Raw genomic sequence first — 27,089 nt, 5'->3', positions numbered from 1 at the left:
GAGAGAGAAGCCTAATGCACAGGAATAATGTGATATGATTCCATTCATCATTCATATAAAGTTCAAATAGGCAGGACTAACTCAAGGTGATAGAGGTGAAAATGGCAGTGCGCTTTAGTGAAGAGGAGAGGGAAGGCCCACGGAGGTGCGGTAGGAGCGTCTCTGAGGTGTGGGTTTTGCTCCGTTTCCTGATCTGATTGGCGGCTTCATTTTGTGAAAATTCTTTGCATTAGATATATACAACTTCGCTTTTCTGCACATACATTTTACTTGAATTGCAAAGTAAGAATGTATTTAATTTTAAAAAGGGATAGAGAATAATGAGAGGTAAGTGACGTTTTCACTTGAGGAACCAACTTTAACCCAAATCCGGGAGGTGGAGAAGGAACCAGCTATGCTGAAGTTCAGGCAGGAGCACTTGGCACAGGGGCCTCGGGGTAACGAGGAGTCACACACAATCTAGAAGCAGGTCATGGGGGCTGGGTGCGGGGGCTCATGCCTGTGATCTCAGCAATGTGGGAGGCCAAGCAGGGAGAATCACTTGAGCCAGGAGTTTGAGACTAGGTAGGGCAAAATAGCAAGACCCTGTTTCTATAAAAAATTTAAAAATTGGCCAGGCATGGTGGCTCACGTCTGTAATCCCAGCACTTTGGGAGGCCGAGGCGGGTGGATCACGAGGTCAGGAGATCGAGACCATCCTGGCTAACACGGTGAAACCCCGTCTCTACTAAAAATACAAAAAATTAGCCAGGCGTGGTGGTGGGTGCCTGTAGTCCCAGCTACTTGGGAGGCTGAGGCAGGAGAATGGCGTGAACCCAGGAGGCGGAGCTTGTAGTGAGCCGAGATCGTGCGATTGCACTCCAGCCTGGGAGACAGAGCAAGATTCCAACTCAAAAAAAAAAAAAAAAAAATTAGGTGGTTGTGGTGTAGTCCCAGCTTGGGAGTCCTGCTTGGGAGGCTAAAGTGGGAGGATGGCTTGAGCCCAGGAGTTCGAGACTACAGTGAGGTATGATGGTGGCACTGCACCCCAGCCTGAGCAACAGCCTGAGACCTCATTTCTTTCTTTCTTTCTTTTTCTTTTTTTTTTTAACAGAAGCTGGCTGGGGGTATTGATGGCATATTGTTATCTTACCCATAAAAGGAGCGGAGCTACTATCCAGCAGTGGCTTGGGACACCTGGGACGTGGGATAGTGGATAATCCCTGTGGCTATTTCATTTGGGGTGTCAGCAATGGTTGTGGGGTTAAAAAGAGTGCACAGACACGTGTGTGCAGCGTGAGAAAGCGAGAGACAGCCAGGGGCCAAGACACACGGACACACACTCACGCAGTCACAGAGGGAGACAGACACACTGACGAAGGCGGACAGAGAGGCCAAGGGACACAGAGGGGGAAGGAAAGACTGAGACTGAGGCCATGGTGCGCACACAGAGAGATCATCCCTGATGGGCAAAGGAAGCACAACTTCAGGTGCTTTAAAGTGGAGAAAGGGCACCTGCCTCAGCCCGACAGCCGGTTTCTGATCCCCGCTCTGCTACCGCGGCAGATCTGTTGGAACGAGTGGCCGGACCTCCCTGCGCCCATCTCCTCATCTGCAAAGTGCGGCAGCTCAGACGAATGAATGCAAAAGTTTCTAACTCCAAAGTTCCATGATGCTGAGTTCATAAACATATTCTAACACTCTCTCTTCTATTTGATTTTATAATTAGCCCATCTTCCTCTCTCATGGTACTATTATAGCATATACTCAGTTTTATAAATTCTACACAAGTTAAAATTAGTTGGGGGGAATTGTTTTTCTGATACAGGGGTCTCACTATCTTGCCCAGGCTGGTCTCAAGTGATCCTCCTGCCTTGGCCTCCCAAAGTGCTGGGATTACAAGTGTGAGCCACTGTACCTGGCAGTTGGGGGGAATTTTTAGAGAGTGTTGCAACTCTGAGAGAGAAACTGGACTAATACGACAGTCCCAGAATGTCTGCTCACAGCTTTTATCAAAGACACGGATCCATTTGACCACCTTTTTCATGCTTGGTCCTATCAGGCCGGGTTCGGCTGTGAATTTTTCTTGATAATTTCCACAGTGGTTACTAAATGCCTTTCTACAATGAAGGGAAGTTCTCTCACCCTAAGAGTGCTTTCTCTATTCCCTTAAAAACAGCCAATTCTGTTTCTCTCCTTGTCTATCCCACTGGTTGGTTCACAAGCCCCCGAAGTCAGAGACTGGTTCTCTGGCTCTCATCTGTCTCTGACCTGGCTGTGGCCTGTCTCTCCAACCCCACTGGAGCAGCCTTGTGTGGGTGGCCTCCCACTTGGTCAAGGCTGGCGGCTCGATAGCCTTCTGTCCAGCCGCATCACAGCTTGGGACAACCATTGAACGGTGCTTACACGTTCCGAGGGTCAGGAATTTGGATGTCTGGTGGCTCAGCTGGGAAGTCTCAAATCCGGACATGACTCAACCATGGGAGCTGGGATCACCAGGGCAGTTACTCATTCATGCACTTTCTCACTCACTCACTCACTCGTTCATTCACTCATTAATTCATTCACTCACTCATTCACTCGTTCAATCGTTCATTCATTCACTCATTCACTCGTTCATTCGTTCACTCATTCACTCGTTCATGCGTTCATTCACTCACTCACCATTCACTCATTCATTCACTCCATTCATTCACTCTCATTCACTCATTCATTCGCTCATTTACTCACTTATTCACCCATTCCTTCATTCACTTACTCACTGATTCACTCACTCACTCATTCACTCATTTACTCCCTCACTCATTCACTCCCTCACTCACTCATTCACTCACTCAATCATTCACTCCCTCACTTATTCACTCACTCACTCATCCATTCACTCACTCATCTACTCACTCATTCACTCACTTGCTCATTCACTCACTCATTTACTCACTCATTCACACACTGACTCATTCACTCATTCATTCACTCATTCACTCATTCACTCACACACTCATTCACTCACTCATTCACTGATTGACTCGTTTACTCACTCACTCGCTCATTCACTCACTCATTCACCATTCACTCACTCATTCACCACTCATTCACTCATTCAGTCACTCATTCACTCACTCATTCACTCAGTCATCCACGCACTCACTCACTCTTTCACTCATTCACTCACTCTTTCACTCATTCACTCACCCTTTCACTCATTCACTCACTCATCTACTCATTCACTCACTCATTCACCATTTGCTCACTCATTCACTCATTTGCTCACTCATCCACTCATTCACTCACTCATTCACTCACTTTCTCATTCACTCACTCATTCACCATTCACTTTCACTGATTCACTCACTCATTCACTCACTCACTCATCCACCAATTCACTCACTCACTCACTAATTCCCTCAGTCATTCACTCACTCAGTCATTCACTCACTCATTCATTCACTCACTCATCCACTAATTCACTCACTCATTCACTCAGTCATTCACTCACTCACTCATTCACCATTCACTCATTCATTCACTCACTCGCTCATCCACTCATTCACTCACTCATTCACTGAGTCATTTACTCACTCATCCACTCATTCACTCACTTGTTCACTCACTCATTCACTCACTCATTCACCATTCACTCATTCACTCCCTCACTAATTCACTCATTCACTCACTTTCACTCACTCATTCACTCACTCATTCACTCACTCACTCACTCACTCACAGTCACCTCTTTACCTTTGCCCTTGCTGCTTCCTGCTCCCTAAAGCAGTGGTTCTCAAGGTGTGGTCCCTGGACCTGCAGATCAGCATCACTAAAACTTGTTGAAAACGTAAATTTCTGGGCTTCACTTTGACCTACGAATCAAAAATTCTGGGTTGGGGCCAGTGATCTGCATTTTAGCAAGTGCTCTGGGCGATTCTAATGCAGGCTGAAGTGTGAGAACCCCTGTGCCAAGAGAGCCTCCTCCTACCCGTCTCTGTTCCTGACTGATGCCTACAGGCCCTTCAATAAATTCTCCCCTCATCCGGGGATCCTTACTTGGCTTGCTCTGAGATGATGTTCCTGGTCCCCCAGCCCCTTTGCTCCCCCACCACGACGCTCGTCACACCTGTTTCTGCCAGTCTCCCGGGGAAAGTTTACTGAAGATGGAACTGGTACCTGACACATCAAGTGCACAGATGTTAAATAATGAAGGGATGAATAAATGAATGAAAACATGAGTGAGTGAATGAACACAGACTTTACTGAGTCTTTTCTGGTGGTAGAGTTGGGGTTATGGACATGGGCAAGGTGGAGCTGCTGCCCTTGGCTTGCTCTCAGTACATCACGGGGAGCAGAGAAGAAATGAATGAGGCCCTCCAGGGGCTTGGGGCCAGAGCTGATGGCTGCAGGAGGGAAGCCCTTTGAGCACTGGCTGACCTTCCTGTGTCCAATGATCTTTGCATGGCGCCCAGGCAGATGTGTCCTCTCTGCTTTTGTTGGATGAGCCAAAGCAATCATTCCAGCTGCTGAGCCAGGCAGGAGGATGTCCTGGGGCTGTGTACTGCTCCAGCCCCAGTCCCTGTGGTCTGTTCAGCTGCCTTTGTCACCAGGACACCAGGCACGCTCAATGTCTGGACTTCAATCATCCTTCCTCACTGGTCTTTGTTCTAGTGTCTGGTGGCTGCATGGAGAGTTCCCAGAGCAGCTCCGATCCAGAGTAAACAAACCCTGCCCACCGTGCGATCTGAAGAAATGGCCTAAAAATAGGCTGGGGAGGCTTGACTCATGAGCTCTGTAGGCAAGGGGGAGAAGGACACTTTGGGGTGAGAATTCCCCTCTTCGGGATTTGGGCTTGTGGAGGATGAGGAAGGTGACCGTCATGTGGTGACTCATCTGGGAAAGCTCAGAGGCGACGGTTGCCTGTCAGCCTTGGATTTCTCCTGGGCAGCTGACCTCCCAGCCTCAGGGCTCATCTCCAGGACCCACAGAGGGAGATGACAGCAGTGAACTTCAGCCCTGCTGAGTCTCACAGGGGCTGCAGGAGGACGGTCCAGGAGGGAGAGGCCAAGAGCCTACGCATCCTCTCCCCAACTGTTCTGGAGCCAGACTCAAGCAAGGAGCAGACCATGAGAAACAGCTCTGCTCCCACAGCCTGCAGGACTGAGTCACAGCCGCCTCCTCTACTTAATCATCCTCACAGCCTGAAGTCCTTATACATCTGCCCTAAGTTCCTCATGCTGCAGGGACCCTGCACCAGGCTCACATGACTGCGTCTCTACTGAGACATCTTCATCAGGAAGGACTCAGTCCCCTCAGAACACACCCCTTCTGTCCTCCTCTGCCTCATAGCAACATGACCCTTGACGAAGGGTCCACAGAGACCAAACTCTCTTTCCCTCAGAAACAAAATCCCTTTGCCCGACAGGTGTGTCCTGCTGCTCAGGGGTGCTGGGACTGTACGACAAGGCCTAGTCTTCTGATGGGTCTTCTGATCCGTTCATGGTCTTTCTTTTAGCAGTGATATACTGGTGTCTTGGGGCTGTGCACTGCTTCAGAGGGTCTCTTCTTGTTATTGCAACCAAGTTCCACATCTCCTGGGGACCATAAGTTTTTCTGCTTTCTTAAATCATGAACTTTCTGAGCCATGCCACTGGGCATATAACATGCACCAGTTGTCAAACTTAGGTGACTGTTTTATGCTTATCCAGCCATCACTCTGTTTAGCTACCCGTCCACCCACTCATCCATCCAACCATCCATTCACCCACCCATCCATTCATCCACCTACCCATCCACCCATCAATTCATCTATCCATCCATAAATACATTTACCCACCTATCTACTAATCCATGCATTCATGCATCTACTCACCCGTCCATTCACTTATATATCAATCTGCCTAGACATCCATATATCCATCCATAAATCCATTTACCCACCCATCTACTAATCCATGTATTCATGCATCTACTCAACCATCCATTCACTTATATATCCATCTGCCTAGATACCCACACATCCATGCATCCATCTATCCATCCACCCACCCATCCATCCATCCACCCATGCATCCATCCACCCATCCAGCCACGCACCTGCCCATCCATCAATTCACTGATCCATCCATGCATACATGCATCCACGCACTCATCAGTGTATCCACCCACCCAATCTTGCACCCATCCATCCTTCTATCCACCCATCCATCCGTCCATCCATCCATCCACCCATGCATTCACCCATCCACCCATCCATCCATCCACTCATCCACCCATCCACTCACCCACTCATCCACCCATCCATCCATCCATCCATCCACCCATGCATCCATCCACCCATCCAGCCACGCACCTGCCCATCCATCAATTCACTGATCCATCCATGCATACATGCATCCATGCACTCATCAGTGTATCCACCCACCCAACCTTCCACCCATCCATCCTTCTATCCACCCATCCATCTGTCCATCCATCCCTCCACCCATGCATTCACCCATCCACCCCTCCATCCATCCACCCATCCACCCATCCACTCACCCACTCATCCACCCATCCATCCATCCATTCACACATCCATCCATGCATTCACTCTCCCAATCCCCACCCACCCATCCATGCATGCATAAATGCATGTATCAACCCATCCATTAACCTACCAACCTATCTGTCTGTTCATCCACACATCCACCCATCCACCCATGCACCCATCCATCCATCCATCCAGCCACCCACCCACCCATTCAGTCATCTACCTATCCATCGAACCATTCATCCATCCATGCACTCATCCATTTACCCATCCATCCATGATCCATGCACTCACCCATACATACATCCATTCACCCTTTGACTCATCCATCCATCCATCCACACATACATGTATATATGTATATATGCATCCAGCCAGTCAGCCATCAGTTCACCTATCCAACCATCCACCCATGCATCCAACCATCCATCCATGCACCCATCCATCCTTCCATCAATGTATCCATCTATTCATCTATTCACCCACCAATCCATTTATCCATCCATCCATCCATCCATCCATCCATCCATCCATCCATCCACTCATCCTTTCATCCATGCATCTATTCATCCACCCTTCCATCCATCCATCTATCCACCCATCCACCCATTTATCCATCCATCCACCCATCTGTCCACCCATCTACCCATCCATCTACCCATCCACCCACCCATCCATCCATCCAAACAACACACAGGAAGCATCTCCTCTGGGCCACCTGCTAACGTACATGCAGGGACCATGGGGTTGAATGAGATGCTCTACTCCCTCTGCTCACCTGGGAGCTCAAGTTCACTTGTCCTTGAGAAGTGCAGTCTTGGGGAGGTCCATCAGCAGATGACTACAGAGGAGAGGACAAGTGCCATGTGTGAACACAACTGATGGATGCTCTGTGCCTGGAGAGTCTAAGGAAACTTCCAGAAGGGATGGGTACATCTTACATCCCAACTGTGGCCAGAATCCTCTTGTAGACGGGGACTGGATCCTACTGGTATGACCATGGAAGAGCTCAGTGGCACAGGCATCCATGACTGAGCAGGCTTAGAGTGAGTGCTGTCAGGCTGTGAATGGATCTGCCAGCACTGGTGACCAATGGACCAACACCGACTACCTCAGGTGGGTGCCACTCTATGGTGGTCACACGAGGATCTTATGAGCTGGCCACCAGCCAAGGACACTTCACTGTCTTCCAGCCTCATGAGCCATTTGTTGAGCCCTGTGCCATGAGCAGTGATGATAAAGCAGTGGAAAGTGGGCCCAGGGAATGCAGAACACCAGGGCTGGCCAGCTGTGAGCTTGGAGAAACAAGGCCAGTAGACATCCCCCACCGCATCAGCGTCTCCCTGTGGGGTTGGGTGAGCTGAGTCAAAGGCTTCTGTTCCTTTTGTTTTTGCTCATTCCATAAAGGATTTTCCTTGACTCGTGGTTTCCCAGCCAGCTCCTTCCGAAGCCCCAGCAGGCAGGGGTGAATGCGTGCTCCGGGCTGCTGCTCCTTGGGTTTTCCCCTCCGTGACAGGAATGTGTAAACACCCTGGGCTTTAGAGACAGTGCCAAGCCCCATGTGCCGGAGATGCCTCATGCTTTCAGGCAACAGCTAGCATCCTCGCTGTGGGAACCAGGCTGACCCTCACCCTGCTGCTGCCTAGGACCCTGCCTGGGAAAAGGGGCAGTGGCCAAGCTGGAGCTTCCTCCCATCTGCTCTGGGCTGAACTGTGCCCTCCCAAAGTGCACATGTAGAAGTCCTAACTAACCCCCAGGGCCTAAGAATGTGACTATATTTGGAGACAGGCTTAGAGAGGTGACTAAGGTAGCATGAGGTCATCTGGGTGGGCCCCAGTCCAATCTGCCTGGTGTCCTTCTAGGAGGAGATTAGGACATAGATGCACAGAGGGATGGCCATGTGAGGTCACAGGGAGAAGGCAGCCTCGACAAGCCAGGGAGAGGCCTCAGAAGAGCCAGCCTTGCCGGCACTCTGACCTTGGACTCTGGCCTCCAGAGCTGTGTGGAAATGCATTGCTGAAGAATTTTGAATGCATTTTGAATTTTGAAAATGCATTTAGAGAAGAAACCACAGACCAGGGTGAGATGGATGAGAAGCCGCTATTAAGAAGCCCTTGAACCTTCGGGCCCAGCGTGGGGCCCCAGGTTCCTCACTCTTGACCACTAGAGCCGGTTGCAGAGCACCGGGCTCTGAGTGCCTTTTCTGAAGGATGGATCGGGCCGCCTGCAGCTGGTGCTCTCTGCGACTTCCAGTGTTGGGGGACCCGTGCCAGCCCCACCAAAGCCTCATGAGCTCCCTGCACAGCCTTCAACTGTCTCCCCAAATCCCCTGGGTACGGCATGAACCCCCTTCCTCCCGTCCTGTCTGCACAGCAGTGGGAAACAGCGCCTTCCAGCGGCAGGGCACCCCCACTCCCACGCATTACCAGAACTCTGGGAGGTGCCCTTGGGCCTCTCCTCTCCAGGTTGAGTCTCCACAGGACCCTGAACTTGCTGGAACAGGTCCCTTACCCTGAAGGACAGGGGCAGCTGGGAGCACGTTGTTTCACTGGCCCCAAGCATGCTCCTTTTCATCTCATACCACCTCAGACGCGGCATCCTTCTCCCCATGTCCCAGTGTGCATGGTGGAGAGGCCGTGGAACATCCCAGGGGTACAAGGTGATGACATCAGTGTTGTGACTGGGACGGCTGGGGACCAGATGCCAACACTCCCTGCCAGGGGGCTCTGCAAGCACCTACCAGGATCCTCAGCCTGTCATGCGTGGAAGGGAGGGACAGCCACTGTGTCTGGTTCAGTGCTGGTTCCCCAGTTGTTGCCTGGAGCCTGGTGACACCTGAGCCCACCTCGGTGACAGCACTGTCCCCAGAGCTCAGCCACCAACAGAGCTGCCACCAAGTCTGGGCTCATCCTCTTGAGCCTTACAGGTCCCCAACAAATAAACTTTTCATGTGACAATAGGGCTTTTTTTTTTTTTTTTTTTTTTTTTAGAAGGAGTCTCACTCTGCCACCCAGGCTAGAGTGCAGTGGCATGATCTCAGCTCACTGCAACCTCTACCTTCCCAGTTCAAGCGATTCTCCTGCCTCAGCCTCCTGAGTAGCTGGGGTTACAGGTGCGTGCCATGACGCTTAGCTAATTTTTGCATTTTTAGTAGAGACGGGGTTTTGTCATGTTGCTCAGGCTGGTCTCAAACTCCTGACCTCAAGTGATCTGCCCGCCTCAGCTTCCCAAAGTGCTGGGATTACAAGTGTGAGCCACTGTGCCCGGCCTAACAATAGTACTTTTAACCTGTGCTGCTCCATGACCAAGCAGGGAGGATGGCAGAGCCCTGCCAGGCAGCGTCTGACACGGTGTGGGTGGCCCTCCAGGCAGCCAGGGTCTGCAGGAAGATGGGGTTTCCGCCCAGCCCCTGGGGTGGGCCTCGGTGGCAGGCAGCTTGTGTGTCTCTTACCCCCATGGAGAGAGGGCTGGCGGTGCAGCCTGGGGCACACTGAGCGTCCCTGGTGTCAGCTGGGGAGGGGAAGTGGGCTGGGAAGGACTTTTCCAGTACAAGGGGCTTTTCTTTTCAATCATTCTTCAAACCAACTTGCGGTTGGTTGCCTGTGGCTGCAAGTGACAGTGGCGATGTGCCGGTCTCCAAAACCTCCCGAAGCTGCCTTCCGCCTGGAGCGGTTAATTTCCCCTACACTGAGGGCTCTGGGGTCGGCAGAGACCCGCTCTCCAGCCTTGCATCCTACACAGTGGCCTATCCCAGCTCCAGAGACGCTTCTCTTACTCTCTGGTTGATGCATCTGCGTCTCCGTGGACACCACGTTCCGCACATTAGTACATTCCCTTTTCAATTCTGGCCCCTGGTGGGCACAGTGTTGAGGCCAGGTGGTCAGGATGCCCATGACCGATCCCATACAGAACGGCCAGCCTCCCCACACAGCCCTGGGCAACTGTCCGCTGCTGGTTGTGGCCTCTCTCTCCCAACAGGCTCTTTCTCTGCCTCTCTCCTTCCCTCCCTCCAAATCTCTCTCTCCCACCATCACACGATTATTGGAGGAATGACTGGACTTCCTCCCACTGCTCCTCAAGTGACTCATTTCTGAAGGTCAGGCCACACTGTGGCTAAGTGAAAGAAACCTGTGCGAGAAGACACGTCCTGCCCTCCAGAAATGACCGGGAGCACCTCCCACCGCCGACTGGGGCTGGCGGGACACAGCAGGCTTTGAGAATCACCCCCTTAAACCACCACAGGCAGCCAGCATCGCCGGCTCAGGGTCAGTCACCAATGGGCACGGGTGTTTGGCTCTTCTCTGGGCAGGAGGGTCGACGGCCCCAAGCACAGGCCAGAGCAGCAGCCCCTCCACTGCCGATGGGGCCTGGGCAGGTCTGCCTGAGTTTTTCCATACAATCAGATTGTAATACCTACTTAGCTGGGCAATTTCAAGCTGGAAATAATGTAAATTTCTGGTCATACAAGATGACACGGTCGTTGAGACACCAGTGATTGTTGGCCGGGCGTGGTGGCTCTCGCCTATAATCCCAGCACTTTGGGAGGCGAAGATGGGTGGATCACGAGGTCAGGAGATCGAGACCATCCTGGCTAACACAGTGAAACCCCGTCTCTACTTTAAAAATATATACACACAAAAAAATTAGCTGGGCGTGGTGGCAGGCACCTGTACTCCCAACTACTCGGGAGGCCGAGGCAGGAGAATGACATGAACCCAGGAGGCAGAGCTTGCAGTGAGCCGAAATCGCGCCACTGCATTCCAGACTGGGCGACAGAGTGAGACTCCATCTCAAAAAACAAAAACAAACAAACAAACAAAAAAACCACCATGAAAATTCACACTCAGGGCCGGGCGCGGTGGCTCAAGCCTGTAATCCCAGCACTTTGGGAGGCCGAGGCGGGTGGATCACGAGGTCAGGAGATCGAGACTATCCTGGCTAACATGGTGAAACCCCATCTCTACTAAAAATACAAAAAACTAGCCGGGCGTGGTGGCGGGCGCCTGTAGTCTCAGCTACTTGGGAGGCTGAGGCGGGAGAATGGCGTGAACCCGGGAGGCGGAGCTTGCAGTGAGTCGAGATCACGCCACTGCACTCCAGCCTGGGAGACACAGTGAGACTCCGTCTCAAAAAAAAAAAAAAAAAAAAGAAAATTCACACTCAGACCCATTCTTGACCCCATCATATTCCAAGTCTCACGAAGCAAAGCAGTAGACAAAAGAATCCTGTAGTTCTTGGCACCTTTTATACAAGTGGCTTTCAACAGTCAGTGCTAGAACTTAAAGAATCTTCTTCATCTTCTTTTTAACCACATAAAGGGGAAATAATTAAAACAACTACTTTTCAATTTTTTCCCAGCTGATCTACCCGATTCACAACTCTGGATTGTAAAAGGAACAAAAATGAGTATGACTGGTAGAAAAACCCCAGAGAACAGCCGATGGCAGAGACTTGGACAGAACCCCACCTCCCTCACCCACACTACGGCAGACATGTCTAATCTACACAGAGCTAGACCCAGACTCCAGGCAGCCATTACCAGTCAATCCCAGTACATGTGCAAGATTAAACCAGTTACTCATAGCCCATTTTACCATGAATCAGACAAGGTCAGAAAGCGGGCAGTGACTCATCCAGCCTCACACAGTCACCAAGGAGGCTGGACTGTATCTCCTGAAGCCGGGCAGAGAGCCAAGGCCACGGGAGGGAGGGAGGCTGGATCTCCACAAGGCTGAGGGGCAGCAACTTTCAGAAGCGTGTTCTGTGCGCAGTGATACCACCACAAAGCAGAGCCGCCCGCTCTTCTCAACAAGGACAGTGGGCTCCTGGGCTCTGGTGGATTATCACAGGGCATGGCTGCCCCAGGGTCAGGCCCCGGGCTCTGCCCGCTTCCCTGCAGAGAAGGCTGGGACCTCCATGGTTTTAAGAGGGTTGATAGGAACCTATCAACTTCATTGCCTTCTGGTCCCAAATGTTCTCAGAACATATATTTTAAAGAGTTTAAGTGGTGATTTGCAAACCCCAGTCTCCAACCCAGAGAGGACCTGGGCAGTGGCCTCCTAAGGGAAGCTCTCAAGTTGGCTTGGGCAAACCAGGGCAGTCTACCTAGAGTCTACCTAGAGTCTATCTGGGGTCTATCTATCTAGGGTCTATCTATCTAGGGTCTATTTTTTTTTTGTTTGTTTGTTTTTTGAGACGGAGTCTTGCTCTGTGCCCCAGGCTGGAGTGCAGTGGCGCGATCTCGGCTCACTGCAAGCTCCGCCCCGCCGGTTTCACACCATTCTCCTGCCTCAGCCTCCCGAGTAGCTGGGACTACAGGCGCCCGCCACCTCGCCCGGCTAATTTTCTTGTATTTTTAGTAGAGACAGGGTTTCACCGTGTTAGCCAGGATGGTCTCGATCTCCTCACCTCGTGATCCGCCCGTCTCGGCCTCCCAAAGTGCTGGGATTACAGGCTTGAGCCACCGCGCCCGGCCTATCTAGGGTCTATTTAGGGTCTACTTAGGGTCTACCTATCTAGGGTCTGTCTAGGGTGTGCGCCCCCCACGTTGGGACGTCCCTTCCTCCTGCCTCCCTCCCAGCAGCACCAGGGAGGGACCCCTGCCTGTCACTTGTGCGGCTCTCCACCCGACAGAGGGACAGAAGGGCTCATTCCTCTCTCCCTTCCCACTGGGAACTTCCAGCCTCCCTTCTGTTCCCAACCATGCAGCCCAGCAGACACAGGGTGAGAGGGTGCTGCTGGCCACATGGCAGCATGGGCATCCCCCTCCCTGCCAGAGCTTCCCAGTTGTGAGGGGCGGAGCCCAGAGAAACAGGTGAAAATTGGAGGGTGGCTTTCATCATCACCAGAAACTGAGGAGAAACCGAGATACCTTCATAGGTGAATGGATAAGCTGGGGTCCCTCCAGACAATGCAATGGTTTTCAGTGCTAAAAAGAAAGGAACTGCCAGGCTGTGAAAAGCCAGGGGGGAATCTTAGATGCTGCTAGGTGAAGAAGCCCATTGGAGAAGGCTGGAAACTGTGATTCCAACTCCATGACATTCAGGAAAAGGCAAAACCATGAACACAAGAAAGATCAGTGGCTGCCGGGGCCGGGCAGAGGGGGAGTGAAAGGAGCACCGAGGGTGGGGAGGGCGAGCGGCAGGAGCACCGAGGGCGGGAAGGGCGAGCGGCGGGAGCACGGAGCGCGGGGAGGGCGAGCGGCGGGAGCACGGAGCGCAGGGAGGGTGAGCGGCGGGAGCACGGAGCGCGGGGAGGGCGAGCGGCGGGAGCACGGAGCGCGGGGAGGGCGAACGGTGGGAGCATGGAGCGCGGGGAGGGCGAGTGGCGGGAGCACGGAGGATTTAGGGGCCCAGGCAGCTGCTCTGTGATATTGTAATGGGGAGCGTGTGCCACGATTCATCTGTCAGCACCCACAGAATGTTCTCAGTAGTGGAACTGGCGGGCGAGGGGGGACGGAGAGAAGGGATATGGTAACTGTTATCTGCTCTATTTTCTGGAAACCTAAAGCTGTTCTTAAAAATTGTCTATTAATTAAGAAAAAAATTAGAGGGCTTGCTTGGCAGAGCACTGATTCCTTTAAGTCTGTGAGCCAAAAATATGTATATATATATTTTTGAGACAGAGTCTTGCCGTGTCTGCAGTGGCACTATCTTGGCTCACAGCAACCCGCCTCCCAGGTTCAAGCGATTCTTCTGCCTCAGCCTCCTGAGTAGCTGAGATTACAGGCACCTGCCGCCATGCCCAGCTAATTTTTGTATTTTTTGTAGAGATGGGGTTTTGCCATATTGGCCTGGCTGGTCTTGAACTCCTGACCTCAGGTGATCCACCTGTGTTGGCCTCCCAAAGTGCTGGGATTACAGGCGTGAGATACCGCGCCCAGCCCAAAAATAAAATTCTAAACCCCCCAACCAACTGAATGAACCTCTCTTCTCAGCCAAGAGGATTCCAAAGTAAACCTGAAAAACAAGTTCAGGCTGTGATGGGAAGTGGGGGTCAGACACGTCTCTTTATACACCCCTCCCTTTGGAATTCAGGCCCAGCTGAACAGCACTGACATTAAAACGGAGACCTTAAGACTGACAGCACAGACTCTCTGTAGCAATAAGATACCAAATTCCAACTCAAGTCTAGCATAACATCACATGACAGGGAGCAGGTCTTGGAAGGGATAGGAGTGTTTTACACCAAAATAGATTTCTTTGACATAATTTAAAATGGCCCCGCAAAACTGTCTCTTGTGGGGAAAATCCACATTCTGTAGAGAATCATCTTCCCTTTCCAGGGCTTCTTCTGATGCTGGAGAGATTGGCTTAGCGTCTAGCATGTCTCAAAAGTCTCAATAGGAAACATTTGCCATCTATCGCCTTGAAGTAAAGCCCCCTATGAGATTTCATCTACAGAACGAGAACCTTGGTCTCCACAACCCCTTATCTTAACCCAGACACTCCTTTCTATTGAGTCCAGGTGATTAGATAATAACTTCACTCTCTCAACCAATTGCTAATCAGAAAGTCTTTGAACCCACCTGTGACCGGGAAGCCCCTCCCCACCTTGAAGTCGTCCCTCCTATCCGGGCAGAGTCAATGTACATCTTTCAAGTATTGACTGACTCTGCCTGAACCTCCTGTCCCTGTAAAATGTACGAGCTCACGCTGTGGCCCAACTCCCCAGGGCACATGTCCTCAGGACCCCCTGGGGCTGTGTCACCGGCCATGCTTCTCACGTTTGGCTCAGAGTAACTCTCTTCAAGTATTTTATGGAGTTAGGTTTGTTTTTCATCAACAAGTCTTCATGGGGAACTATGGTTTGGTGTCTTTCTCTTCTCAGATACTGAACTCCTTGAAACCTTGACCTCCAAGATGCTAACTCAGGTGGGAGGAATTCAAGACAAGGAAGGGGGCTCTTTTGGGTTCCGGTCCCGCTACTGAAAGCCTCTGATGCAGTTCGAGGAGTTCGACAGCGCTGGTTTCAAATCCAGGTTCGCAGCCTGGTCGCGTGGAGAGATTTTACTCTTGGGAGGCCCAGGAGAGGCAGAGGCTCTGGGCGGTGGAGGGCTGGTGTCCACGGCACTCCCCGTTCCGGGCTCCAGGCGTGTTGGGGGAGGGTGGCCACTCAAAGCAGAGAGCCTCAGAAGAGGGCACTGGGGATCCTGCTCTGAAGGCAACCTTGGCAGGAGACGAACCCAAAGAAATGAGCCCTTAAAAAGGAGAGAAATGTGTGCGGAAGTCCGGAGCTCCTCAGGCAGGGAGGGCTGTGAAGGGAACCAGGGACTGAGGAGAGACCCCGGGGCTTTGACACTGGCAGCCAGGACCCTCTCCATCCCTGGAGGGGCCGGTACAGAATAAAACCGCGGGGCCCCTTGTGAACCAGTCTCAAGAACTTCAGCAGCAGCCCCAGCGCCGGGCCCTCCTGAGCGGGATCCCACACCAGAAGGCCGGGGCCCTGCAGGAGCCGAGCTTGGCGGCATCCCTCTCCTTCCCAAGTCTAGGCACCTGAAAGGGGATGAAGAAGGGCAGAACCGCCCCCCAGCTCAGCCGCCTGCCGCCGGCACATCCCTTCACACCCTTCCCAAGGCCGAGGGGGAAACATTACAGCTTCTGCACGAATTCCTGTTTTCCTCCCTTCCTGTGAGTCAGGCACGATTGCTCATCCGGCAGCCCCAGGCTTTATCTGATGGGAACGAGGCCTGGCCTAGGGCCTGAGAGACTGCAATGGGAAAGACAAACACGGGCCGGGCCGTGGGGCCCTCTGCTTTGTGACGAGAGTGCTGCCCCCTTGGTGCAGGGACGCTGTGTCCAGCCTCCCCATTGGAGACACTCTGAGGGGCCCCCGGAGGTCGTCCAGTTCCAGGAGAACGCGCCCAGCTCCCCACAGGCTGCATCCAAGCCGGCCCTCTCGGGCACCCCTGGTGGATGATCCACAGGCTGTGCCACTGTCAGCACCTGTCTGCGCTGCAAGATGGGAGGTGGGAACTGGTTTAGCCCAGCTCTGGCTCTGGTTCCCTCCCTGGCTTCGTCCTTAGCGTTACTTCTTCGTGCCGTTCTGAGCTGAAGGCCCTTCTCCCTGCCCCTCAAGGTCACATGAGTTTCTTGGCCCTTACAAAGTCTGGCTGCTGCAGATGTTAACCGCCATCCCATCTATAATATAGGAAGCTGACAGTTCTTAAATCCTTCAGCTTGCTCAAGAGGGAGGCCATGACCCACGTGCCTGCATGCTAAGCTCTCCATGGGGGCCTTACCAGAAAAACGCAGCGATCTCAGAGGATCAAAGAAGTCGATGCTACGTTCACAACCACCTCCTCGGGGACTGCTGAGACCCAGCGGCTTTTGTACACAGGGCTTCTCCTCTGGGTTCAGAAGTCCATGGCCCTTCCAATCACCCAGTGCCTGCAGCCCACACAAAAGCCAGTGAGCTCATCCGAATAGGAAAAAGATAATTTCATCGTTTCAAAAAGCACTTAAACAGCAAAAGTTCCTGTGGAAACCACATGTGGAAAACCCACTGACAAACAGGCCAAATCCCCAAACCAAGGTTCAAATTGCAGGGGCTTCAGACGGGGCTGTGGGCGAGAGAGCAGGGTATTAGGACTGAACGTCCACCAGCAACCGAGAAGGCGGCCGCACAGGGCCCGCCAAAGTGCTCGCGCACAGGAGGCACTCATGGGCTTCCCGCATCCTTTACATCCCCATCAGGGTCCTGAAACAGTTCTGCCTCCGGGCACCTTGGCACAGCCAGGCCAGTCCACCACGGCCCCAAAACATCTGCTTTCCCCTAGTGGGAGAGTGGGAGAGTCATGGGGCTGAGGTTTTGGGATCCTGTTTCATGCCCAGGCGGCCCTAAGCCTAATCAAACTCCCTCACCAAAACCGAACCCGGTCAAGGCCAGCTGCTATACATTTGGGCGCCTTCCCTCCCGCAGAAACCTCCAGAACACGGCATCCAGTAGCCCCCTGCTGCCTGGGGCCCATCCAAGGTGGCTTGGCCAAATTTCCAAGAAGAATAACAAAGTGAGCCCACGGCCCAGGCCAGAAAGACAGCAATGACGTTCAGGTTCCCAGGTGGCCCCAAGACTTCGGGACACAGGCGAGGACAAAAGGGATTCACAAACCACTGGCCGTGGAGGGGCTGCCCCAGTGCTGAAGGCTGGTGATTTCCTCCCAAACCCCACACTGAAAACAGAAGGAGAAACGAGGCTACACATACGAAGAACCCGGCACTGTGCAGGGGAGATGCTTGCCGTGGCGCGCACAGCCTCTTTCTCAACAGGCCGCAGCCGCGGTTCATCCAGCCTTCCCAAGTCACACGGCCCCAGTTCCCCACACAGGAACAGTGAGTCTTTCGGAAGCCTCGTCCTTGAACGGCTGGAAGGGGCAGACAGAGGCTCCCCCGGGCCGTGGGAGGCTGAGCCAGTGCCTGAGGATCTGGCGGAGGAGGGAGAGCCCAAGGTCAAGGGCAGCCCCGCCCCAGCCAGCCTGCACCCGGCTGGAGGTGGCCATGCAGGCCTGCTAGGCGGGGGGCCAGACCACAGGCCCCTCCACCTCCCAGCTCCTGGCTGCTGCGGAGCTGAGAAGTCTGGGGCGCAATATGTGACGTGCCCAGAACCCTGAGGAGCAGCTCCGAATGTCAGATGGTTGCTGGGCTCTGGAGAGGAAAAGCACATTGCCTTTGTTCAAGGACACATGAGTTGCAATCTGGGCAATGCTGCCAAACAGACCCTACCCAGCCCCAGGCAGGGCATTCTTGGGGCCAGCAGAGGCCGCCGTGGCCTGTTCACTCTGCTGCTACCCTCTTGCCGCAGGCTGACCCTCTCTCAGGCAGAGAGCGCCCGGGCAGTCTGCTACCCAGGCATCCCTGCACCCGGGTTACCTCTTCTCAAAACGAGGACGGTGCTAACTGGGACAGGAATGATTTCAGCAAAGGCCAGGCCTAATCAGGATGGAGGAAAGACGCTGGGGTTTCTCTGCTCTTTCCAGAGATTGCAGTGGCCAGTGGCCTGGACACCCCCGAAAGTCCCAGGCTTGGTCCAGCTGCCCCAGGGAATTGGGACACTTGGTGGTGGTGGTGGTGGTGGGAGGGGAGCTGTTGACGCCACCTTCCAAAGTGGTGTCTCTCTCATTGACCAGCCGTATTGGGTGGGGGAGGTTCTTAAAATCTGTGTTCTAAACATCCAGGTAATCATTGAAACAGCCCGAGGGCCGTGTCGGGCAATCCTTTCATCCTGCCCACAGGTTGAAGCTGGGAAAGAAGTAGTGGGACTCAGTGTGATTTCGTGCTCCAGTTTTCTTGAACCTAGGAACCACTGCAGCCTCAGCAGAGACCTTGCCATCAATGTTGGCAGTGCTCAGCCTTTGCGTGGTCGAGGTCCGAGGGTCAGACGCCCTCCTCGTGCCCGCCCTGCCTTCCCTCCAGGCTCCAAGTCCAGGAAGCTGCCCGGAGGGTCCACCATCCCTGGGTCCACGCAGAGGGTGGCAGCGGGAAGATTGGGACCAGGTGTTCACTCCCCGGCTCCTGCGGCTTGGCCATCCTGAAAGCCCATCATGGGCACCTTCAGACTTTACTGTTATTGGCTCAATAATGGCCCCCAAAGATGCCCACATCCTAATCCCAGATCCTGGGAATATGTTCCCTGGTGATATTTACACGCGGACGTGACTGAGCAGGTGAGTAAGTGAAGGCTCTTGAGATGGGAGTGGCCCTGGGTTGTCCCGGTGGCTCGGTGTCATCCCAGGGTCCTTGAAGAGGGAGGCAGCGGGGTCACAGGAGGAGGAGGTGTGAGAAGGAACACAGAGTTAGAGAGAAATGGAAAGGGGCTGCGCTGCTGGCCTGGAAGGTGGAGGAAGGCCGTGAGCCGAGGAGTGCCACGGCCTCAGAGGCCACAAAGGTAAGAAAAGGACCCTCCTCTGGAGGTCCCAGGAGGAACCGGCCCTCACACACCCTGATTTTAGCCCAGCGAGGTGTGCGCCAGACTTCTGACCTCCAGAGCTGACAGAGCTGTGAGCCTGTGGTCATCTCACCGCAGCCCCGTGGCACTCACACACCTGTCCTCTGTGGCTTCCAAGAAAGGGCCCAGCCCCAGTGTTCAGGCTTAAGGTGATGGGGCTTCTCTTTCGCGAGGTCCTCGGTCCCTTCGCACAGGTTCCCCGAGCCCCACTCAAATCTTTTCAGCACTGTGAAGCCGTCCTCCAGGTGCCGTCTCCCTCCTGCTGGGCTCTGACCAATGTGGTCCTGTTCCTCCCGTTTGGGCGACAGTGTTGCCTTCCCCTGCTACCCTGGAAGTCCCCCAGGCAATGCCATCCATGGGTTCTGATGAGCACGAACCAATTGGCGTGACCACCTCGAGCCACCGTCTTTCCAGCCCGGGAAGGGCTTGCGTGTGTTGGGGGAGGGGAGGGCACATGCGACTGGTCTGAGGTTTCCTCCGTGTGACGTACCAGATTTCCAGGACTTTTAGAATTCCGGACGTGTGTCCTGGGTCCCTTCGCCAGAGCCTACACCAAAGGCTCTGGCCCATGGCAGCTGGCACTCACCATCCCCAGCGTGCTGATGGCTCCCACTGCGAGAGCTGGGGCCTCTGCCAGGCAGCTTGATCCCTGTCCACGGGAGAGGCCACGGGGCCAGGGAGGGGGGCCACGGGAGCAGCCGCTTCAGCAGCGAGTGGGGACTGCGGGACAGATGCCCACTCCTTGGTGCGTTCCACATTCCATTCCTCTAGTGGGGATCCCCGGAGGCTCAGAGCCCAGTTACCCACAGCAGAGCCTACTCATCAGCCCTCATCAGCCCTTTCCTGCCCAACTTGCCCACTCCCCAGGGCTGCCTGGGGTCACCCCCAAATCCTGCTCCCAAGGCCTGGCTCTGGGGGCCCACGCCCAGAGGCCAGAGGCTGCCTCAGCAACCATGAAGCCTCCTTGCCGACTCTCATCAGCCAACAGCAGACGGCAGCCTCAGATCAGCCCTTTCTGGCTGTTTCCAGGTTCCAGCTGAAGGTGGAAGTGTGGTTCTGCTGTCTTCTCTTCCTTGGAATTTCTGGGAAAACCACAAGTAGGACTAGAACCCAAAATCTCCTTTCCATCGTCAGTGAAACCCAAAGACACCTGGACCTTGGAAAGAGTCTGAGCCTTCCTGATGGAAAGCAGACGAGGACCGGAGGGAAAGGGCCCTGAGAAAGGAGGCCGTTGCCCTGGATCCCAGACCCAACCAGAGTAGCACAGACTCTTCCAGAACAGAGTGTGCCCCGGGGAGAGCCACCGGCCCTACTGCACTTGCTGGTATGTCCCTGCCGTTGCACCCTCCCTGGGCTCCTTGACCACAGTGGGGCAGAGTGGAGGAGGAGGTGTGCACAGGGGCGCCATTGCTGCAGGAAGCAGTTTGTTGATGAGGAGGAAGCTGCAGTCTTGCATGACATCAGCACAGGTGCACACACACTCATCATTCAGACAGGACTAGCACACGGACTGCATGGAACGACCACAGCGCGTGCCCGCCCAGCGCGTGGGTCCTGGCGGGAACGGCAAACAAGCTGCCTCCAACCTTGTGCAGCCTCTTTTTCCTCCAGATCATTGCTAAGTCCGCCCAGGGCTGGTGTGCCCGAGAAGCAGGAGGGTTCCTGAGAGCACCTTGCTCCCAGGAGTAGCCGGTTTCTGCTGCCTGACGGGCTGCTTGTGGAGGAGGCTGGAGTCAGCCATGTTTTGTCGAGACCTTCACTAGAGTCTCTCCGGTTGTTTTTTTAACTTGAGAAAAATATTGGAAAATTGGTGAAAATATTTACATTGATTTTATCTCTTTATCTGGGTTTGACTTTTTTTACTGTCCTTTGATTCATTTTAGTGAAGTGCAAAACAAATTCTCATGTTTGAAGTTTTGGAAAAGTCTGCAGTCCTGGGGAGGTGGTTGGTTAAATGCTGTTTGTTGACCGTGGACTGCAGATGGCTCAGCTCTTACCTTGACAAGGATGGTGAGGACGGCAGACGCGGGCGCCCAGCGGCTGTGCCTCCCTCTCCGCCTGGCTTCTGCCCGATGCCGCAGCTGAGCCCCCGAATTGCCTCACCAGACCCCGTCCACCCAGACACCGGGAGCCCATGGCCAAACTGGTGTGTCTTGCACTGAAAATAAAACCCATTTATGACATCTGACACGGGCAAGCCTCCCAGGGGCTGTATAAAAATTGTTTTCCAGGTCAATCCCAACTCTTGAAACAATTCACAGCAGGAACAAAGCAAGGCCGGAAGTAAACTCCCCAGAAGATGAGTGAGAGCTGGCTTTGGTGTCTCTTTGGTCCTTTATCTACTTTTATGTGTTTTCCAAATTCCTCATAATGAGAATATTTTGGAGGGAAAAAAAAAAAAACACAGAAGTTGCCAGGTTTAGACACTCAGGATGAGCTTTCAAAATAAGTTACAGAAAATATTCTCCTCTCCAGGGTGCGTCTCTGCTGTAATCAGCTTGTCTGAGAGTAAACCCCCATTGCCGTGCCCCCTCCTCTGCTCTGACAGGGCCATTATAGGGCTTATCTCGGGAATCCCGCAGTAGTCCTGTGGGGCAGGTGCCATTGTCCCCATTTCACAGACAGGGAAGGCCCCAGGACACACACCCCAGGGCTCAGACCCAGCGCCCATGCCAGGCGCCATGTGTGCTGTCTCACCGGACCCACAGGGCAACATGCGCAGTGGGGCCCTCATCCCGTTGCTGCGGAGCCTGCAAAGCCGGCAGGCGGCACCAAGGAGCGACGAAGGGTCCCCCTGCTCCACAGCCCACACCCTCCCAGTGAGCCAAACAGTGTCCTCCAAAGCCACGTCTTCCTGCAACCTCAGAAGGGGGGTTTATTTGGAAATAGGGTCTTCACAGGCGTGATCAGTTCAGCTTAGACGAGGTCATACTGGATTGGGGGCCCTAAACGCAATGGTGGGTGTCCCCATAAGAAGAGGAGGAGCCAAGTGAAGACATGGAAGGAAGAACACCCCAAAACTACAGAGGCAGAGCCTGGCGGGGTGCGCCTGCGAGCTGAGGAACGCCGAGGACGGCTGGCACCCCTGGGCCGGATCCTTGACGCCAGCCCTCTGCTTTCAGGGCTCGGGGGATGCGTTTCTGTTGTTTTAAGCCTCCGGTGTGTGACATTTGTTACAACGGTGACGGGAAACGACGTCTCCATCACTGTTGGGGCCATCACCACAGAGATGAAAATGTGTCAAGGCAGGGACCCTTTGGAGGGAGGAGGGGAGATGGGGACACAGGGAGACGGGGAGATGGGGAGACCCGAGGGAGGGAGGAGGGGTGGGAACCAGGCCGGGGGCCAGGAGACAGCGAAATGGGGAGACAGGGAGACAGGGAGAAGGGGAGAAGGGGAGACGGGGAGACGGGGAGATGGGGAGATGGGGAGATGGGGAGACAGGGAGACAGGGAGAAGCCAAGGGAGGGACCGGAGGCCGGTGTGGGCCGCCCAGGCCAGGAGCTGGGAGACAGAGAGAAGGGGTGGCGGCCGCCCAGGCCAGGAGCCAGGAGACAGAGAGAAGCCGAGGGAGGGACTGGAGGCTGGTGTGGGCCGCCCAGGGCAGGAGCTGGGAGACAGAGAGAAAGGGTGGGGGCAGCCTGAGACCAGGCACGGCTGAGTGATGGGTGACGGGTCCTCCAGGCCTCCCTCCATCCTCCTCCATCCTCCTCCCTCTCCACTCCATGGATCCTCCCGGTCTCCCTCCACCCTCCTTCCTCCCCCTTCCCTGCTTCCTCACTCCTCCTGTGTTAGATATTGTTCCCGGACCTGGGGAGACAGTGGGAACAAGCCTAGTCAGGCGCCCGCCCTTATGTGTCCCCATGACGGGCAAGGGGCTTTCAGACACAAAGGCAGCAAGTCCAGCCGCAGGGATCCCCGCAGTGGCTGCAAAGTGTGGAAGCCCCGGCGTGGAGGAGGTACGGGGCCTTTCCGGGGCCGTGGAGACGTGCAGGCCCCGGCGTGGAGGAGGCACAGGGGAAACATGCAGGCCCCGGCGCGGAGGAGGCACAGGGGAAACGTGCAGGGCATTTCTTGGGACTCCTTCCCAGGCGAGACACAGGGGGCTGGAATTCAAACGTGCAGCCTGTAGTGCGTGATTTCCCACACGCCTTTGCTTTGGAACCCACGCTTCTTAACTCAGAGGTGAAGTATGCAGGGTGCAAATAAGACGATGAAACCAATAAAGGCAGGAAGGGAGGAGGAAATGGAGCTGGGGGGGCAGGGGCAGGGCCTGTTTCTGGCCCTCCTAAGCCTGGTCTGCCCCGGGGTCATTGGAGGCCTGGGCGAGCATCTGGAGGTCACCCAGCGCCATCAGCGTCTGGAGGGCGGCACCTGCTTTCCAAAAGGAGGGCCGCACTCGTCTCCTGAGCTGCCGTATGGAAGGGCCACAGACTAGGGTGCTGCAAAGCTTCAGGAACTCCTCTCTCCCAGACGGAGGTCACAGCCCAACATCAAGGTGAGGGCAGGGCCGGCTCCTTCTGGAGGGTCTGCTCCCTTCCCACCCCAGCTGCAGGAGGCCCTGACGATCCTGGGGGTCCTCAGTGGGCAGCTGCACCACGCCAGCCTCTGCCTCCCGCTGCACGTGGCCTCTCCTCTGTGCCTCTCTTCTCCCAGCCTCCTAAGGACCCACCCTAACGACCTCCCCTTAACCTCCTCACATCTGCAGAGGCCCGATTTTCACACGGTCACATCCTACGTGCTGGGGGTGAAGCCTTAACATGTCTTTTGGGTGGGGCACAGTTCAACCCAAAACAACTGTCCAAAAAGATTCACGACTTTAACAAGGTGGAGGGCGGTTAGCACCCTCCACCCCCAGCTCAGACCCCTTCGAAAAACCTCTGGCTCGGTTTCATTTGTGACCGTGGACCAAGGCCCCCAGACACCAGCAGGGCCGCTGTGACAGGCACCCTGCAGCCAGGGGAGCGGGGTGACCACTCTGGGGCTGCAGGGAAGGCCCTCCTGCCATGGGCAGGGACCCAGGGTCTCCCCAGACAGCCAGGAAGGTCCAGCTGCCAGAGACCTCGGGACTAGTCAGGGAGACTGTCTTAGTACGTACATGCTGCTATAACAAAACACCTGAGACTAAGTAATCTGCAAACTGCTGACACTTCCTGCTCCCAGCTGTGGAGCTGGAAGTCCAGGATGAAGACGCTGGCAGGTCCGTGTCTTGGGAGGCCCCTTCCTGGCTCATAGGCAGTGCTTCCTGTGTGTCCTCATGCAACGGGAAGGGCAGGGGTCTCTCCAGGTCCTCTTTGTAAGGACACCAATTCCACCCACGAGGCCCCACCCTCGTGTCCTCCTCCGCTCCCAACACCATGGCCTTGGGGGTGGGGTTTCAACACACACACCTGGGGGCCACAGACACGGGCTGCAGCAGAGGGCACGGGTGGTTCCTCTTTCACCCCCTTTGCCTTCACCTTCCCCCACGAAAAAGGCAAAGCCCGCCACCCCACACCCCTCACCTGCCCTTTGAAGGGTCTCCCCAGTCCCTGCCCACCGATTTCCTTTCTGGTGATTAGAAAGGGGGCCTTTTATCTAAAGCCGCCTTTGAAATGCTTCACACTCTACAAGATTTGGGGATAAGCAGTGGAGACTGTGTCTCAAGTTTAAGCCTCAGGGACTGTGAATCGAGTCAATGCAGGGATTCAGCCAGAATTCAGCCACATCGGGAAATCAGAACCCAGCTCCCAGTGAGTGCCACCAAGTGTGATTTTTTAAATATTTGAGGAAACTCAAAGACAGCCACTCGTGTATGGCTGGCTGAGGGCAAGTGGCCTGAGGAAGCCAGTGAGGAACAGAGGTTGCGCAGGGTCCAAACTACTGAGAGGGTGATCCCTGTGCCGGGTGCCCGTGGGCACTGAGGGGAAGGGGCGGAGGGGCCAGCGAGGAGGATGTAGAGTGGGGAGCGGAGCAGCCCACGCTCACACCCCGCACGGTCAGAGGCGGAGGTTAGGGTTAGGATTAGGATTGGGGCCTCACCATCCCACCATGGGGCTGAGTCACATGGGCTCAGCAGTGAGGCCGGGGCACCTCTGCCCCCCAAGAGCACAGCAGTGAGGCCGGGGCACCTCTGCCCCCCAGAGCACAGCAGACCCTGAACCACTCAACACCCCTAGCAGCTGGGGACTCACCGGGCGCTTCACAGATAAGGAGTCAAAAGGCTCTGGGCCCAGGGCACACGTGTGTGCACACACCGAGACACATGTGTACACACTTACAGAGACACACACGCACGCTTACATATGTATGTGCTTACACACAGACACACATGGACACGCTCACACACACACACACACACTGGCAGAGCTCGCGGCCTTGCTGGGCTCCGAACCTGCGAGCCTGGATTGAGGTGCAGCCCAGACGCCGTCTTGCTGTGTGACCTCGTCAGGCCACTCAGCCTCCCTGTGCCTCAGTCTCCTCATCAGAGAAGCTGACAGGTTTACCACTAAGTGCCACGCCGCAGGCCACACCCGGGCCAGCCCTCAACCCCGCCCACATTCCTGTACTGCTCAAGTGTTTGCTGGGGACCTTGAAACAGAAGGAAGGCCCTTACCTCCAGCGCACGTTACAGACACGAGACCCATATTCACACCTCATCTGCGTCAACAGTGACGTTAAAAACCGGGAAGAAATCACTCACCGCCTGCGGGGCTCCGCGGTGCCGTGTCCTGGCTCAATCTGCTTGGCTAACACTGTGCCTCGCCACTGTGATCCTGGGGTCAGGAGGGACAGGCCCCGGGTGTGCAGGGTGACGGTCCTGGGGCCGCTGGTTCTCTGTGTGGCCGCGTGTCTTCCTCCAGTTGAGGAGGGAATGTTTCCTTCTTTTCCTTCCAGCTCCCTCCTCAGCGCCCGTCTGCAGAAGGAGCTCGGCTCCCTTCAGACCCCTGACTGAGAAAACAACAGGCGTCTTTTGTTTTATTTTATCTTATTTTCAGGCATAGAAAAGTAAACATCGCTCTTACCATTTGAAAGAAAATGATCCACATTAGAAATGATTGGGCAAATGGAAAACTAATAAAAATGGCCCAACCCCCATTCCTCCACTCATTCATTCGGCAAATGTTCATGGAGCCTCTGGGGCGGGACGCAGTGCTGAGCTGGAGATGAGGGCACAGTAAGACAGGCAAGGCCTGCACACCACACAGTTTACATTCTAACGAGGGGGCGGATGGCCCAGAGGGACGGGAGAAAAGTCAAATAGCCACAGATTGAGATGAGCGCTGTGGAAGGACACAGCGGGCGGGATGAGAGGCAGCGGAGAGCTGCTTTCACATGGTCCCAGGCAGTCTTTGCTCCTGCACTCTGTCCCCTCATTCCTTCAGCAAACAGGGACGCCCCACGCACCAGGCATGGCTTCAGGCACCAGGGTCGAGTCATCCTTCCCGAGCCCGCATCCTTCTTCAGCGTCCTTCACTCGGCTTTGTACTGGGGGTGTCTGTCCACCTTTCTGCTCGGTCTCTAACCACGACTGAAAAGGCTGTGTGATACTCAGTGATGCAAACACCCCACAGTTTACTCAGCCTCTCTGTATTCGTTCGTTTTCATGCTGCTGATTAAGACATACCCGATACTGGGTCATTTATAAAGAAAAAGAGGTTTAATGGACTCA

The 27,089-nt window shown here is 54.6% G+C and overlaps 1 long non-coding RNA gene across 1 annotated transcript in view; it reads right to left on the bottom strand.

Moving 5' to 3' along the window:
- LOC141409241 (uncharacterized) overlaps positions 1–26,385 on the bottom strand; it is a 58,024-nt gene extending 31,639 nt beyond the window's left edge. Inside the window, exon 1 of the long non-coding RNA XR_012428682.1 lies at positions 26,121–26,385. This is a non-coding gene — a long non-coding RNA (uncharacterized lncRNA). The remainder of the gene's footprint in view (positions 1–26,120) is intronic.
- Between the last annotated feature and the right edge of the window lie 704 nt (positions 26,386–27,089).

This window comes from Macaca fascicularis, chromosome 20, assembly GCF_037993035.2.
Source record: "Macaca fascicularis isolate 582-1 chromosome 20, T2T-MFA8v1.1".
In the NCBI taxonomy this organism is placed as follows: domain Eukaryota; kingdom Metazoa; phylum Chordata; class Mammalia; order Primates; family Cercopithecidae; genus Macaca; species Macaca fascicularis.
This window is presented reverse-complemented; position numbering and strand designations above follow the sequence as displayed.